Source organism: Rousettus aegyptiacus, unplaced genomic scaffold (assembly GCF_014176215.1).
Source record: "Rousettus aegyptiacus isolate mRouAeg1 unplaced genomic scaffold, mRouAeg1.p scaffold_m13_p_7, whole genome shotgun sequence".
NCBI lineage: Eukaryota > Metazoa > Chordata > Mammalia > Chiroptera > Pteropodidae > Rousettus > Rousettus aegyptiacus.
In genome coordinates this window covers 77861887-77877841 of record NW_023416310.1, presented here as the reverse complement: position 1 = coordinate 77877841, position 15955 = coordinate 77861887, and the positions used below count along the sequence as shown (strand labels likewise).

The 15955-nt window shown below is 41.2% G+C and overlaps 1 protein-coding gene across 12 annotated transcripts in view; it reads left to right on the top strand.

The window, feature by feature from the left end:
• Positions 1 to 15955, top strand: part of TENM2 (teneurin transmembrane protein 2) — a 2693686-nt gene that overhangs the window by 2430692 nt on the left and 247039 nt on the right. The window lies entirely within an intron of this gene.

The window sequence follows — 15955 nt, the reverse complement described above, 5'->3', positions numbered from 1 at the left end:
GTATAATTTGAATTTATATTTCATCCAACATGCGGTCTCACTTTAATCCCTCCTGTACACACTAACAGCTTGATGCCTGAGGGGCAAACAGTGATGGATAAAAACAAACAAGGAAAAAGGGCAGCACGTAAGTTGGGAGGGCAGAGGCTCGACGCGACCTCCAGTTTGGCCTCGTTTGGTTTTGCCTTTGCTTCTGTCCTTTTCCCACTGTGGCTCCTGGGCTTCTAAACCCATGCCACGAGTGACCCGAAAGAAGGTGCATCGGGTTACAGCAGGGTGGGCCGCGATGTGATTGACAGCGCAGGTTGCCAGTGGGTTGGCCAGATGTTGGCCACGTCCTTGTGGCTCCGTCCCCAGATGCTTTCGTGGTTTGTGTGCTCCGACGGTCGGTGTTTCCTTCTCTCAAAGAATTATGCAGACTCACAGAGCAAGGGGCCCTTCACTGAGTTCTCGCTCTGTTTTTAAACTTTAATAACTGATGCTCAAAGAAAGACGAGCACTATCTGTGACGTTTTTTGGTAATAGCCAGTGAATTTTATGCACTGAGCCAAGAACAATCTTGCAAGCCATATCATTGCATGTTCTTTTTCTTTTTCTTTTCTTTTCTCTTTTCTTTTCTTTTCTTTTTTAGGTCATCATTCTCACCTTTAATAGGAAAGGTCCTTTTTTATTGAGGTATAATTGACATATAACATTGTATTAGTTTCAGGTGTACGACGTAATTATTTTGTTGTGAAATGATCACCATGATAAGTCTAGCTAACATCCATCACCATACATACTTAGGAAAAAATGTTTTTCTTGTAATGAGAACTTTTACATTCTGCTCTCTCAGCAACCTTCAAATACGCAGTACAGCATTATTAACTACAGTCGACGTGCTGTATGTTACATCCCCAGGACTCAGTTGTTTTATAACTGGGAGTTTGTACCTTTTAACCCCCTTCGCTCATTTCCCCCTCCCTCCACGTCCCACCTGTGGCAGCCGCCGATCTGCTCTCTGTCTCTGTGAGGTTGGTTTGTTGTTAAATTTCACGTCTAAGTGAGATTATACAGTATTTGTCTTTCTCTGTCTGACTTATGTCACTTAGCATGATACCCTCAAGGTCCATCCATGTTGTCACAAAAGGCAAGAACTCATTCTTTTTTTATGACTCAATAGTATTTTGTTTCTTACCCATAATTTTTTTTTTTGTTTTAATAAGATCTTGAACATGAATAGTTTGTACACCATGATCACTGTAGTCACTCCAAACTTTAATATATTCTATTTTCTGAGGAGTATAAGTTATTTTTAACCATACCTACAATCTTAATCTCTATGGCTTAAAATAAAAGTCAGCAGAAACTACACACGTGTATCATATATAATTGGTGTATCTAAACATCAGCTCTGATACACTAAACCACTAATGAAAAGCTTTGCTGGAAGGTTTCAGACTGAAATCCAACTGGTTTACCAGGTTTGGTGCAGGATATTTTCCTCGTCGATGGTGGTCTTCGAGGATGGATAAGATTTTCTGTCTTTTCTTCCTTATATCTATGAGCTGCTATAGAGTATGGTGGGCACTAGTCAGCCTATTTTTACGTTAACAGACTATTATTTCATAGTTTCTGGACATGAAGGCTACATAGAGTGGACTAGATGAAGAAGGACAAGGAGGAGGAGAAATGCAAGGAGAAATGTGTTAGCTATTGTCGAGAAAGAAGGTGGAGAAGGAAATGGAAACGCCATCACCGTGAATAACCGGTTTTCACTGTGCACTTTGTGTGTGCCTGACATTAGTGATTTACATGCATTATTACATTCAAGCCTGACAGAAGTCCAAGGAGGTCAGAAGGAACCATCATTATTTGCATTTTAAAGATGCAGAACGTAGATGTAACAGTGACAAAGTAACTTGCAAGAGGTCTGGGGCTTCAGGGAGATGGTAAATTATGATAGAGCCACATTGGATGGAAACCGGTGGCTCCTACATGCAAAATAGGTGGTGAGCAGTCTAATGGGTGTGAATAGCACAAGCCTACATTGATTGCCCTAATTGCCCTGTTTCCAGGGCAAGACCATCAAAGAGTTTGCTCCTCACCAAGATTTTCCCCTTGGTGACAAGAACGTGTATGCCGCATAAAAGTATCTCCCATCTCCCAACTTTTGATGTAATCAGTTGGTTATCCAGGGGATTTATTTTGAACCATTTGTAACAAATTATTCACTTGACGAGAATCTGACACAGAGGACCAGCAAGGGCAAGCACATCACCTTCCTGCTTTCCTGAAGTCAGCTCTCCAGGAACTCGTGATCTGATCTGTAGCATCCTTCTTCAGATTGTTTGAATATTGAGTATTTCTCCAAGGATGAGGGCTTCTCCATGATGCTTTCGGAGGAGGCAAATTAGAGACAAAACTTGGGGAGGATTGCCAAAACCTTGAAGCCTATCAGAAGGGAAAAACAAGCAAGGACAACATCTGCATGTCCTTCATTTGGTATATTTAAGGGCCAAGAATTAGAGAATGCAATGCACTTGGGATGGGGCTTTACCAGAAATCAAGCACTAGGTGCAGAAGTCAGCAGATATTTGAAACTCCATCCGTGAAACTGAATGCTTATAACTGGGATGTGCAATTGGTCTTATGTATGAACTCTTCAGCAGTAATTAATAGAATTGTTGAGCTTTATGTTTCTCTTTTAAGTATTATTCAATCAGTCTCTTATTAGCAAATATTTACTGAGTCCCTCATGTGTACCAAGAGCTATGTTGGGTACTGAGGAGATAATGATTAAAACATGTATCCCACCCTTAAAACTCACACAATCTAAAGGTGGAGATAGATGGGTACCTAAACTAAAGGATAGTGCAGTATGTACAATAATGGAAGTATAAAGGTTACAGTGGATTGTACAGTAGAAGAAGTGATTGACTCTCGAGGTGGTCAGGAAACATTTCACAGGTGAGGAGCTGTTTGAGCAGAGTTTTGAAAGATGAATAAGAGTTTACCTAGTTAATAAGTAGAAAGAAGTCCAAGATTATAGCATATTATTTGTTCTCATTCCCCACAAGTTTTTCATATAGTCTTGGAAACTATATAACCGAACAAATTCACTCATTCAAATGATGAAACATCGTGAGTTTAATAGTCTCATTTTGTTACCCAGAAAAGAAACTGTAGGTATGAGAGCTCTTCTTTTATGGACGTGAAGCCATATTAGGATTCCCATTCCTATTTTTTATATCACATAAGAATCAATTAACCACATCCAGGAGAGGGAACCATTGAAGGCAAAACATTTTGGAGACTGACCATGATGTAGTCAACAAGATTGAAAATGCAATGGGAATTTACAAATAGCCTCACTACCTCTACCGTCCTTCATATAGACTTCTGGGTGTGACAGAAGGATGTTATAACTCTGGGACATAACGGCCAGACATTCTTCCACCCCCAGAGACTGTAACCAAGCCCAGTAGGCTTCTGCAGACCAGTGAGGAGCAAGCCCTGCCTTCTCTGCATTGCTTGTCAATGTTCCCATCTGTCTTCATGAGGCACGTAGATTTTCTCTGGTCTGTGCTTTCTCCATTTTTTTTTCTATGACAAGTAGAATTAGAGGTGCTGGTTGAGTCGGCATAGGCAGAAAAAATCGGACTGTATGAATTAGGAATTAAACACAAGACAAAGCATACAAGGAAAAATTCTGTATCACTGTTAATCCTATAAATGATGAGTATAAATTTCTACTACCAAAATCAGTCGATTCATGGATAAACCATAATATAATCGAAGAAAAACAAACATGGGGCGAAGGAATTAATTGCAAGAAGTCTGCACTCTTCTGTAACGTAGTATAAAACAAAATCACTCTACCCTCCATCTTTTTCTCAGCCACCTCACAGATGGTCTTAGGACAAAGTCCCCCTGTACCTCTTGGTTGATTTCAACCTCATACCCTTTCCTCTCATGAGAATGATGGGATTGGGAATCTTCCTGGCCAGCTGCTGCTTTGAGGGTTTCTGAAGTCAGCCTCTCTTGTCTAAAACAGCAGAAAGTAGCTCAGTGACAGGCCCTACCTTTTCTTCCTTTATGCATTTTGCTGAAGCAAGCTTCTCTCCCAGAATCTCTCTCAGCAGCAGGTCAATAAAGAGAATCCCTAAGCAGGACAAAACTTCCCTCTGAGTTTACTTTGGCTCTGAAATACCAGAAGCCCTAATTTTAACCGTCAAGATCTTCAAGCTACAAACAAGTTTGCAACTCACTTTTTTAATATGGTCATCCATTATTCATCCAACAACCATCTATGAGACCCAACCATGCGCCAGGCACTGAGGATTCAGCAATAAAGAAGAAAAGCAATGTCCTTGCCCTTACGGAGATTTTAGTCTGAATGTAGACAGACTGTGAACAAACGACTAGACACAGACGTGTGCTTCTACAGTGACAAAAGTAGTAAGTGCCGTGTGAGGTACAGAGAAACCGAACCCATGAGAAACTGGCATTTCAGCGCAGCCCTAAGGATGAGTGCATGTTAATTAGACTTCAAGAATGTTCTAGGCAACGATAAAAAAAAAAAAAAAAAAAAAGCTTGCTGGTGAAAGAAACATTAAGATGCCAGGAAGGGAGGGAAAGTAAGGTAAAAAGACAAGTAAGGGTGGGGCGGGGCAAGGCTTGGCCGGAGTAGGAGATTTTGACTCCACCCCAAGAAAAGCAAAAAGTCATTGAACCATTTTTAAACAGGAAGATAAAATAATAACATATTTTTTTGTTCGTTTTGTTAATAATGGTAGCTGCCAGATGGCAAATAGATGGGGAGTAGGGTGGGAGGTACGGCACGACCAAAGGTCTGGTTTGGAGACTATTGTGTTGGTTAAGATAAAAGGTAGCATGGTTCCCATAGGGTCCCTGCAGCGATGACTTCCATAGCCATTGGGCTTTCTCCTCCCAACCAGGCAATGTGAGCACTCCCGGATGCGAGGTGTGTTCTGATGGTAGAATCGATAGGACTCAGTGACCTCTAGAGCGCAGAGCTGTGGATCAGGTAGATGTGCGTATGAAGACCAATTTTTTGACATAGGAGGTTGGGTGGAGAGCAATGTCATTGAGAAAACAAAAGTTTAGTTTTAGACATATTAAATCTATGATGCAGTAAGAGAATTAAGTGCAGTCCTTATTGGCCAGGCTTACTTTGATTCAAAAAGAATAGTTGTAATGCAGAAATTCCTACATTTACAAATAAGGGCATATTTACTGCGTCCGAAGCTCTCAGCAATTGATTTTTCTCTTAAAAAAAAAATCTCTGCAGAAATTTTGTTCAATTTAATAGTTATTCTACATGATCATACAGGTCTGTGAGTAACAACTTTTCTTTATCAAATCCTTTTCACTTGACACTTAGTTTTGCATGCATGATCCCATTTAATCCCTCTGACCCTTCTGTTGGGTGTATGTGTATATATATATACACACACACACACATACATACATAAAACCATCCCTATTTTAAATAAACATAAACTGAGGCTGGGAAGGGTAAATTACCGGCACATCTCCAAATAAGTAAGGGGTAGGGCTGAGATTTAACCCTAGGTCTACCTGACTCCAAATGCCATGTTCTCAACCACAGCATGAATGTGGCTTTGAGACTAGAAAAACCAAATGAAACAAACTGTGCTTATCCTGATGTCAAACAAATTAATTTGCCCAGGCCCTAGAAAGGGTGACGTTGGTGCATTATAAGTGAGTCAAAGCAAGAAATGGCCTGTAGTGTGAATTCCAGCCAGTTACTGTCCGTAGACTTAGTTACTGGCAAAGTCATAAGCCAGGCGAGATGTCAGGGACCCTTCTCTGCAGCTCTGAGGGACTGGTGGCAACCTGGGATGGTAATTCCGGGGCCTCGCTGCTCCACAGTCGGGGCAGCATAGGATGCGTGTGAGCCAATCCACAGAGGTTTAGTGCTGTGCATCTTATGAACAAGGAGGTAGCACTGCTACCTTTTCAGCTCTGTGATTTGTAGAATTTCTATCTTCCAAACAGGGCTTGGCCAGGAGGAGAAAGCCAAGCCGGGTGCGAGGGCCAACCATTACGGTCGTATTTCAAGGGCCATCGTTACACCTGTTAGCAGGAAGTGGTAAAAAGTGCACTGATAGAGGCCTGAGGACATTGGGCTTGATGAGTAGCATCTAGGGAATCTGAGTTTGGTATCAGAATTTCAGAAAACACACACTTTGTCTTTAAGATGAAGTTACGTTAGCCTACTCCGGAGGCCTTATTGGTAGTGCCTATTTGGGAATCGAGAGGCAAGACCTTACGTAAATAAGATTTTCACAGAGAAGCAACGAAGTTGTTGAAACATCTTCACTGTGCTGAACCTGAAGACTATTCTCAACTTGTTCTCAGATTGTTTTTTCTACTTAAGGATTAATTTTCTGACAGAATCATTGCCGAGCTTTGTCTTGAGACTATTAGACCAGGGTAACCTGTTTACCTTTTTTTTTTCTTTTTTTTCCCCACAATTTCGAGTGAGGTTTAAAACTAGAATTCATTCAGAGTGAACCAAGGCATTCAAGCACTTTTCAAATCAATAGGCTGCTTGATTTCTCCGTATTGCAAAACATTATGCCCCCTCTAAATTCTCATCAGAGGCAACATGGAAATTAATGAGACCTTTAGGTTAGCCTTTCGAGCTCAGCCTTATTTTATAGCTTTACCTTGCCTTTTTGACACCATGATCCCGCCTGGCCACCAGCAGCATTTCACGTTGCACTGCACTTTAATTTTGTGGTTTTCTTAGTCTTCCTTGGAAACTGGCAGCTGATTAATCTCAATAACTGAGCTGCTCAATAGGCAAGTTCTCCAATGAGAAACCAGGCTGTCTCTCTCTCTCTCTCTCTTTTTTTTTTTTTTTTGTCTCCTTGGCAGATGGAGACAAGGGGTTGGATGTTGGGTAGAGGCAAGAGGAAAGGGGTGGGGTTATCGAGAAAAAGCCATTTGGAGGGGTGCCCCATACCCCACTTTACTTTCTAACAATTGGCAGGAAAATAAGCCACTGCTCTGCAATTTATGGCTTGTGGTGTTAAATACACTCAAACCCATTAATAAGAAAATAAATAAAGCGTTGTGGCATGCATGAAAATTACAAGGCGTGTTAAGAAAGAAACAAGCATCGCTTCTTGGTTAAGACCCTGCAGCCTGCTCTCGGCGTGGTTGGCGAACTCGGAAGCATCCTCGAAGGTAGAAGTATCCAAGAAGAGACTGTTCTTTTTAAATTTGGCTCCCACTATAAAACGAAAGCCCTATTAAGATTATTAAAGTTTTGAGGACTTGAATGTTTTACTTGCAAGTTACCACAGCTAAGCCTGTAGGTAAAAATAACTTAAAAAAAAAAAGACAACCATCCCTCTGCAGCCTGGACCATGGGGATCCAATTATGGATTGAGGCCACCTCGTGGTCATGCCTTGTAAGCGCAAGACCGCCCTAAGTCTATAAATGTCAAAGACTGTTGGGTTAAATTCATAGTTGAAAAAAGCCAAATATTTCCATCTCTGTCCGAGTTCTTTCACCCATTCAGCTAATATCAACTGTCATTCCCTTCGGGCATTTCCTGAAGTCTTCCCAAAGGAGATTTTATCTGGCTCAGACCAGACAGGAAGAGACTCGATGAAGCGAGAGTCCTTTTTCTAATTCTGGCTCCCAGTGACCCTTTACTTTTCACAGAAGCCAGATAAGGTGTCTGCAGCTCTCCCAGGCAGGAGGAGCAGGCTCTGAAACTTTCCTGAAGTTTCCTTTGATTTATTAGTCTTGGCCTTGCCTGCCTTTGTAAGTTGGGATCTTCTGTCCCCAGAATTGCAATCCGTCACAAGGCACTCTCAGCCAGTTCACGCGACTGAGGCTGCCTTTTCTAGATGATAGGGGAGCATTCAAGATAGTCCCCCCACCCCCACCCCAAGACCCACCAAGTGGTTCCGGGCTATTCTGTGAGTCTTGTTTGCAAATATCCATCTTCAGAGGTCATGGCAATGCTAACCACAAAGGATTACTCTCAAAATTATGTGTTTTTTAAATTCCTGATAGAATCATTTCTTGCTCAGAATAACTGTTCGAAGAATCAGCAAATGCCCTCAACTTCTGTCATCAGTGTTTTAACTGGGCACACCTTATATTTCAAACGAGGATGAATTACGCTTCTTTTATTTGTTAGATTGCACTAAAATTGTATTTCAATTTGTTAAAGCTTCAATGGGGTATGATCATCCATAAGTCCGTTTCTCAAACAATTAGTCTGGGAAGACATTGCGCACCAACTATGTGAGGCTAAAAGGCGTAAATTTTGAAAATTATTTGAACAAATGGGTTTTAGAACCTGTAGTGAGAGAAGGTGGAAAACGTCGCTCCTCTTGCATCGGTGTGTTCAGGTTAGAATTTGAAATGGAAGGTTTCGTCTTAGTGACTTTTTAACCTCTGATCAACCAGCTCCTCTTACTGTACTCGGGAAGATGGGATGAGGAGAAACAGAGCGAGATCGGGCCCGTGGAAGCATTTGGTGGGACTCTGGGAGCATCTACCCCAGCCTGGACAACTCCATAAAATGAGAGAATAAATGAAAAAGCCCTCTGGGAATCAGACAGGGCTGCGTACACACGGGTTTGATCAGCAACGTATACTCTGCTGTCTTAGTGTGTTGACGTCCTACCGCCGTTTGCCTAAGCCTTCCAAACCTCAGAATCCACGTGAGGAAAATTGTGGCCTTAGAAAAAATCTTTTCACTTCCTGGAAACAACACTCTCTTTGCTTCCGTTTTTAGTTGTCACCTGCCCCTCAATGCTCGCTTCATGCCAAGTAATTTGTTAGGTACTTGACATTATGTTATGCGAGCTAAAGCCCCGTGGGATATGCCGTTGTCCCCTTCGGGCATGTCAGGAAGATGAAACTTGGGAAGATGAAGGGTCTGGGATAGAAACAAGGCTCTGGCAGAGCTGGAGTCAAGGACTTAAACTCAGGCACTAGGACTCTGTCTCTCAGCCTTGCTTTTCTCTGTTGCCCATCATCCTTCTTAAGCAGACCTCCTCAGGCGAGATCTTTGTGGGAACTATTCTCAGAGCTAAGAAACCTAACAGAAAAAGAATTTCTTCTTCCCGACACTTCAACAGCTCTCCTTTGACTGAGTGTCTCTGAGCCCAACTAGAGTCGTAAGCCTGCAACGGGGCCTGGAGAGGAGTCCATGTTGATTGACTAGACCTGAATCATGTGCCCATATAAAGCCTGATGGAGGGAAGAAGGATGTGGCCATAACCAAACAACATGACATTGGGAGACCACTTGAAAATAATAATGATAATTATTATTATTATTATTGTTATTATTTAAACAAACAGGTCAAGTTCAATGCTAATTTCCTCCCAGTCAGCTGCTTTCTCTTGCTGCCTGATCACAGTGATTTTCCCCTCTGGGGGCACACAGTTTGGAGGGAAGAAGTGGAGGAATTTCAGGGCATTGGGTTATCTCACTTCCCTGGGCACAGAAGGAGGTTTACAGCTGATTCTGATCTAAAGCAGAAAGGATAAGTTCCACTGACTAATTCCCATCCCCTTCTGATTCATCACCCTCTCTGGTTCACTTGTCAAATGTCCCACGACTTTACCTTTGAGTTCACTGTGGCCACTTAATGCATTTTAACTTTTATTAGTCTCTTGATGTCTCTTTTAAGCTATCATCTTCTTTCCTGCAAAAGCGCTTGGATTCCACTTTTTCTAATTAAAACATGTTCATTTATTGTCTTACTATCCAGTGCTCTTTACGAGGGCTCATGATGAGAAACTTAACTCCAACCAAACTCGATGCATTTCCCATTTCCTGAAGATGTCTGGAGAAGCAGTTTTACCTTTCTGAAGTAGAAGAATTTTTGGTTTTGCTTTTAAAAATAAAACTATGAATGAGGAACATTTAACTCCAAGCTCCAAGTTCCTGTTCCCGGCCATGCATTTTATCCTTTTTGAGGTAAAAATCTTAGGTAGGACATTTTGCAGAAGTCAGTCTGCTCATAGTGGACCACGATGTAGATAATATCAGAATAGTTCTACATCTCATCAGACAAAAAGTTTTATCCTGAAATTCAACATATCCCAATGTCAATAATTATGCCCGTTACTATTTACACTCCTGTGAATTAGTTTGATATTTAGAAGTAGTAAGGCTCAGTGCAGCACGGGGAAAGGGAATCACACATACATTTAAACCCACCTAAAATGTCAGTCTCACAGTGCGTGTGGCATTGGCATGGATGTGAGAACAAGGTAGGAAGGGCGTATTCAGTGTGTGCCTGGGTATGCTTTGTTTTCTGAGTTTTCCCCATTGCGGGCATTGTCTGGAATTACGAAAGCGGTGGTACGATGGGGACCTCTTTGTGTCCTGCCAATTACATGCATCTTCAAATTTACAGCACCACTTATTTTGGGGACAAGGGAGAAGGGCAGTATTCTCTACAGTGCTAAAGTTAAAGGGCTAGTTCAGGCAGAGAAAGAGGAAGATGGGAGGAGGAGGAGGAAGAAAGGAGGTGAAAGAGAGAGAGAGGGAGAAAGGGAGAGAGGAGAAAGAGAGATTGCGTGATGAGGAATACACACAGAAATAGTACGTACTATCCATCCTCCGGGAAGTTGGTCCCAACTTCAGATGATGAGAGGGAATCAAGGTCAATAAGATTTTGGTTGACCCGATCTTTTAAAAGAAAGGGAAATCATTTGGCAACACAGATACAGAATTTTCAACCTTGATCCCACGTTAAGGTCATCTCCGTAGTCTGACATCTATGTTACAGATGAAGAGAGGACCACATGACTCATCAAGGCCCCAGCTCTGAATGGCCAAGTGGGGCAAGAAGGCAGGCCGCTGGCTCGCTATTTCCTGCGTGGTTGGGGGATTCGGGTGCCTATTTATCTAACAAAGAATCTTTATCTCCGTTTCCTTCTGCAAAGGAATGGTTAAGAATTTAATTGAATAATTAGAACACTTGTTGCAACAGATTCGATCTTTTACTTATTTCATTACAAAAGTGTATGTTCTCTTGGTAAAAACATTCAGCAATTAGAAAGAAAAAAGTACAGAGTAATATTCTCCGCACCCCCCGACCCCCGATTCCTACTTTCACGGAAATCTCACTTGAAGGTTTATTCTTTTAGGCTTCCAGAAATGATTACGAATGTCTGAAGCATTTTTTTTTTTAGTTTAATATAAATGGAATTGCATTATATATACCATTTGGCAACTTCCCTTTTTAATTTCGTGAGATATTGTGGGAATCATTTCAGATAATTTCATGTAGGCATACCTCATTCTTTCTTAAAGTTTGTGTAATATTCCATAATGCCACCATTTATTTAGCCAATCTCTCCTTGACAGACATTTAGATTGCTTTCAGGTTTTTACTATTACAAACAAAACCGTGATGAAGAGTCTTGTATATATATCTTTCTTTGCGTACTTACGAGATTGTATTTAAAAGTTAAATTCCTGGAAGTGAAATTGCTAGATCAAAGGGTATATATAATGTGCATTTTGAATTTTGATAGATTGAGCCAAATTACGTCCATCTCAATTCAAATGTTACAATCTCTCTTTATTCTCCCATCTTTAATGGCCTGAATTTCTTTTATGGGTTTAAAATAAGAGCTCTGAAGTTAATGGTGTTGGATTTTAAACATAGAATTGAAAGGGTGTGTTTTTTCGAGGATAAATGCACTAAACAATACTCAAATACTCTAGAAACTCCCCTTCTCCCGTGCTGGGTGGACTATGAGAAAGAGATATGGCCAAGGGGGAAACCCACCTCACTCACTTGTCTTGGTCCCGGCCCTTGGACTGTTCTCCATGTTCCCAAACCCAGCCACAGTGTGGCCTGCATGATTCAGGATACCTCACCTCTGTTGCCTTTTGTCTTCTCATTCATAATTCGGCAGTGTTTACAAGTACCTCTTCTCTGCATCTACCTTGCCACTATCTACCTAATGGGAATATTATAAGAATTTCTAAGATCACGTAGACAAGTTTCTGAGTCCCCAAGAGAAATGCCTAGTACAGCAGCAGCATCGGTCTGTGACAGGAGAGCGTTGTGGTCCAGGGCTTGAAAACTGGTGAGGAAGACAGCCTCTTTTGTGAAAGAAGTATGCGAGGGCTCTATCAATACGAGGCCCTCAGGCCAGCCTTATGTAATTTCTTTATCTGAAACTCCAATTTTATGCTATATAAGGGTTTTTGTATTTCCCACCTCCCATTGGTAATTCCGTTACCAGCTATGTTCATAGAACTTCAACTTAATTTAGCCAACACTTATGGAAGTCCTATTAGGGGCTGAGGGCAAAGGATGAAAAAAATATGATCCTCGTCCTCTGGAAACTACCGTCTAGTGGGAGAAACACAGATGATTTATATTAGTATAAATATTTATATTAGTACAAAACATTGTAAGATGGATGTAAATTCAGGGGACTATATGGGAACATGGGGAAGTGGGGGTTACCTACATCTACCAGGTCAAGGAAGTCTGGCTGGTAGGAGTAATATCTGTGTCCTATTGTGTTGGAAAAGTGGGAGTTCCCCCCATCAGAAAGGCATTTCAGGTAGAGGCAAGAGATTAAGAAAAGTCCAGAAAAGCAATTGGGATCAGCAGGGCTGGGACTTAGGAGACAGTGCTAGAGAGATTTTGTGGTCCATGTCAGGGACACCCTCTAGGCCCAGGCAAGCATCTTCTGGTTTATTCTGTGTGGAATGGGGAACCCGTGAAAGGTTTTATGCAAAGGTGTGTTATAGTCACATCTGGAGGGATGGGGAGGAAAGACCTTGTCATATCAGAACGACAAGAACTAAAAGTTCACTGCAGTTCACCAAAGGATCCCATATTGAAGAAAGGAAGGGAGGAAGGAGGGAGGGAGAGTGGAAAGATAGAAATAAGAAAGGAAGTGGGCAGAACTAAAAGGAAAGAGATACATACTTAAAGTGGGCAGCCTACGGGATTCATTGATAGAACCTCCGTAACAGTAAAAGCCACCATTCATTGCAGGTCAACTCAATGTCAAGAATGTACTGAATCTCTCACTTAATCCTCACAATATCCCTATGAAATATTTTCAGTCATTTTTACTACTCTCCATACAAGGAAACAGATTCACCAATATCAAGTCATTTTCCCAAGGCTGCAGAGGTTACAGGTGAGGCGACCAGGCTCTAAACCTCACACACTGCCAACAGTTCACCCATTAACCTCTGCCCCGTCCAGCCTCCTAGAACAAGTAGGTGCTGTCCCAGCCTGACCTTAGCCCTGACCTGCCTCCTCCCTGGCCCCTGGCCTCTCCATCCACTCCTTCCTCCCCATTGCCTTCACAGAAATGCAGACCTTGCTTTGATTTCCATGGAACCACTTAACCTCCTATCAAGCAAAACCTAAGAGCCAGAAAGTGATACTAGTTCAAGCCCAAGCCTCCGAGAGGTCTGCAAAGGCAGCCTCCCCAGACCACACTCTCCTTTAGGTTTCGTTTAATTCTGCCACTTGGAAAGAAAATGCCCGAAGGCGGGTACCTGCCTTTTAGTCTAGCATGCCACCTCCCTGTCAGGCAGCTTTCAATTCACTGTGCCTCGGCGTGTCCAACTGCATCTTCGTCAAGACTTCCAAGATGGCAGTGACAAGCTTTTCGGGTACTTAAGCCAAACGTGCATGACAGTTTTCCTTGACACTTGCATTTTTACAAAGCCTTGCCCAGGGCCCTAGGAAACTCAGCATTTAAGAAAGCAGGAGCCTTTCAAGGAAGCCAGGCGTTCAGAACCTGCTTTCCTAAGGATTTGTTTTGCGGCAGAGAGGCTGCTGCAGGACCCGCTCCAGAGTATATTAAGTGCCGTGGCAGTATTTACGTGTCCATGCTAAATGACGGTTGCCTTTTTTAATGGCATTTTTTGACGACTGAAATGTATGGATCTGTTCTGTGCATCATCAGTGGGTATGTGGCTGGCCTACAAACACACCTAAATGGCACGCTTCTGCAAAACATTAATTTCTGAGTGTCCAACAGATATATGTAGGCAGGCAGACATGTCACCAGGGTTGCTATAAAGCTTAATTAATATCCCTGAAGCGCTCTTATATCATTTCAGGAAGAGTGCTAAATAAGAAGAAAATATTGTACCTATGGATATTATACATATGAAGAAACGTGGGTAAATACACTGATAGGTCTTCTTATATTTGCTTATGCCTTCAAGGATCTGATATAAATGCAAATGGGAAAATAAATTGTATTAAAGATAACCATCTTTTATTTGAGGTTTAAGGAAAAAAAGAACAGAGCCCAGATTTAAATCCTAGTAACTTCTACACACTGTTGATGTGGAAGAAGCACATTTAATATACAAAAAAAAAAAAAAAAACCCACACAGTATTTTTCTTTATTTTCCTGTTTTCTTTTTCCTCTTACAGTCCCTAAGCAACCTAAGATTGCCTTGATGACTCAAGAACTGTTGTGACCTATGCAATAATTCAGATAAATCTATTTTGTTTTCCTTTGTAAGTTTTGAAGAAATCCCATAAAATACTTAACCTGTCTCCCTTAGTTTTTATGGCATAGATATACCTTCCTTCTCCTCTTCCTCTCCTTCCTTCCTCCCTCCTTCTTATCCTTCCTCCCTCTACCTGGTGACTAGTCTTAACACCTTCAAAATCTAGGAAAGAGCCATTATTTGGGGCTTTGTTTTTGTTGTTGTTTGTTAGCTTGTTTTTCAGTTCTTTCTGGGACTTTGTGTACTTGTTCAGAAATATAGGGAACTGAATTAGCACTTCTCAAAGGTGTACCCCCCTGAACACCAGTTGTAAGACTGGAAAGGTAGGTTAAAATGTATGTGGTCAGATAAGTTAGCAGGATGATAAGTATTATATAGAGAATAATGGGATATTTAGGATATTTCAGATATTAGAGGCTTGTGAAGATATGTAGCAATGCCCTTAATTTTGTTCACACCAGTATTTCCCAAATATCATGAAATGCTTTCATCACTGAAAGCTAGCAATGTGCAAATGCACTTGGTGACCCGAAGCTGGAGATGTTGTGTTGCAGACCCTCTCTGATATGATGTCATGACAGAAGTAGGAAGCCTAGCCTGTCTTCAAACCCTTTCTAGAAAAGGATTTTGTGATTTTGCTTTCTGAAATAAAACATGATTTCTCTCTCTCGGCCGATACTGTTGAAATTCATTATACCCAGTCTCATTTATCTGCAATATCTGGTTGTGCCTGTGAGTGAGTGTTCAGAATATGCACTAACAATAAAATCTTTTTTTTTATAAAAATGTCATGATAAATAGCTTTTCTAGATGATAAACCCTAGTAGTCTCTCACTAAAAACTCGTTCCTGATGGGCGTGTTAAAACATTTTGTAAAATATGAAATGTTATTACTCTTTTCTGTGACTACTGCTACCTGGCTCCTTGGTGATAGTTCATGTGCTTACAATTTATTAACAGTTTTCAAAAACAAGCTCATGGCATGTGTAAGATGCATGGAGACTAATGAAATGTTTAGGGCCAACCAGAATTTGACCTTGCTGAGGAGTTCAATGTCAATCATCATTTTCTACATGTAGAAAACAGCTAAAGGTTCTTCTAAAAATTTAACAATGAATTACCATACCCAGAAATTCCTCTCCTTAGTATATCCCTTGAAGAATAAAACACAGGTGCTCAAACAAATACTTACACACAAATGTCCAGAACAGCACTATGCACAATGGCCAAAGGGTGCATACAACCCAAATGTCTATCAGTGAATGAATGGATAAACAAAATGTGGTGTATATGTATGCAATAGAATAGTATTCAGCCATAAAAAAAATAATAATAATAAGGTACTGATGTCAAAACAGAGATGAACTTGAAAACATCATGTTAAGTAGAAGAAGCCAAGTACCAAAGGTCATATATTGAATGATTCCA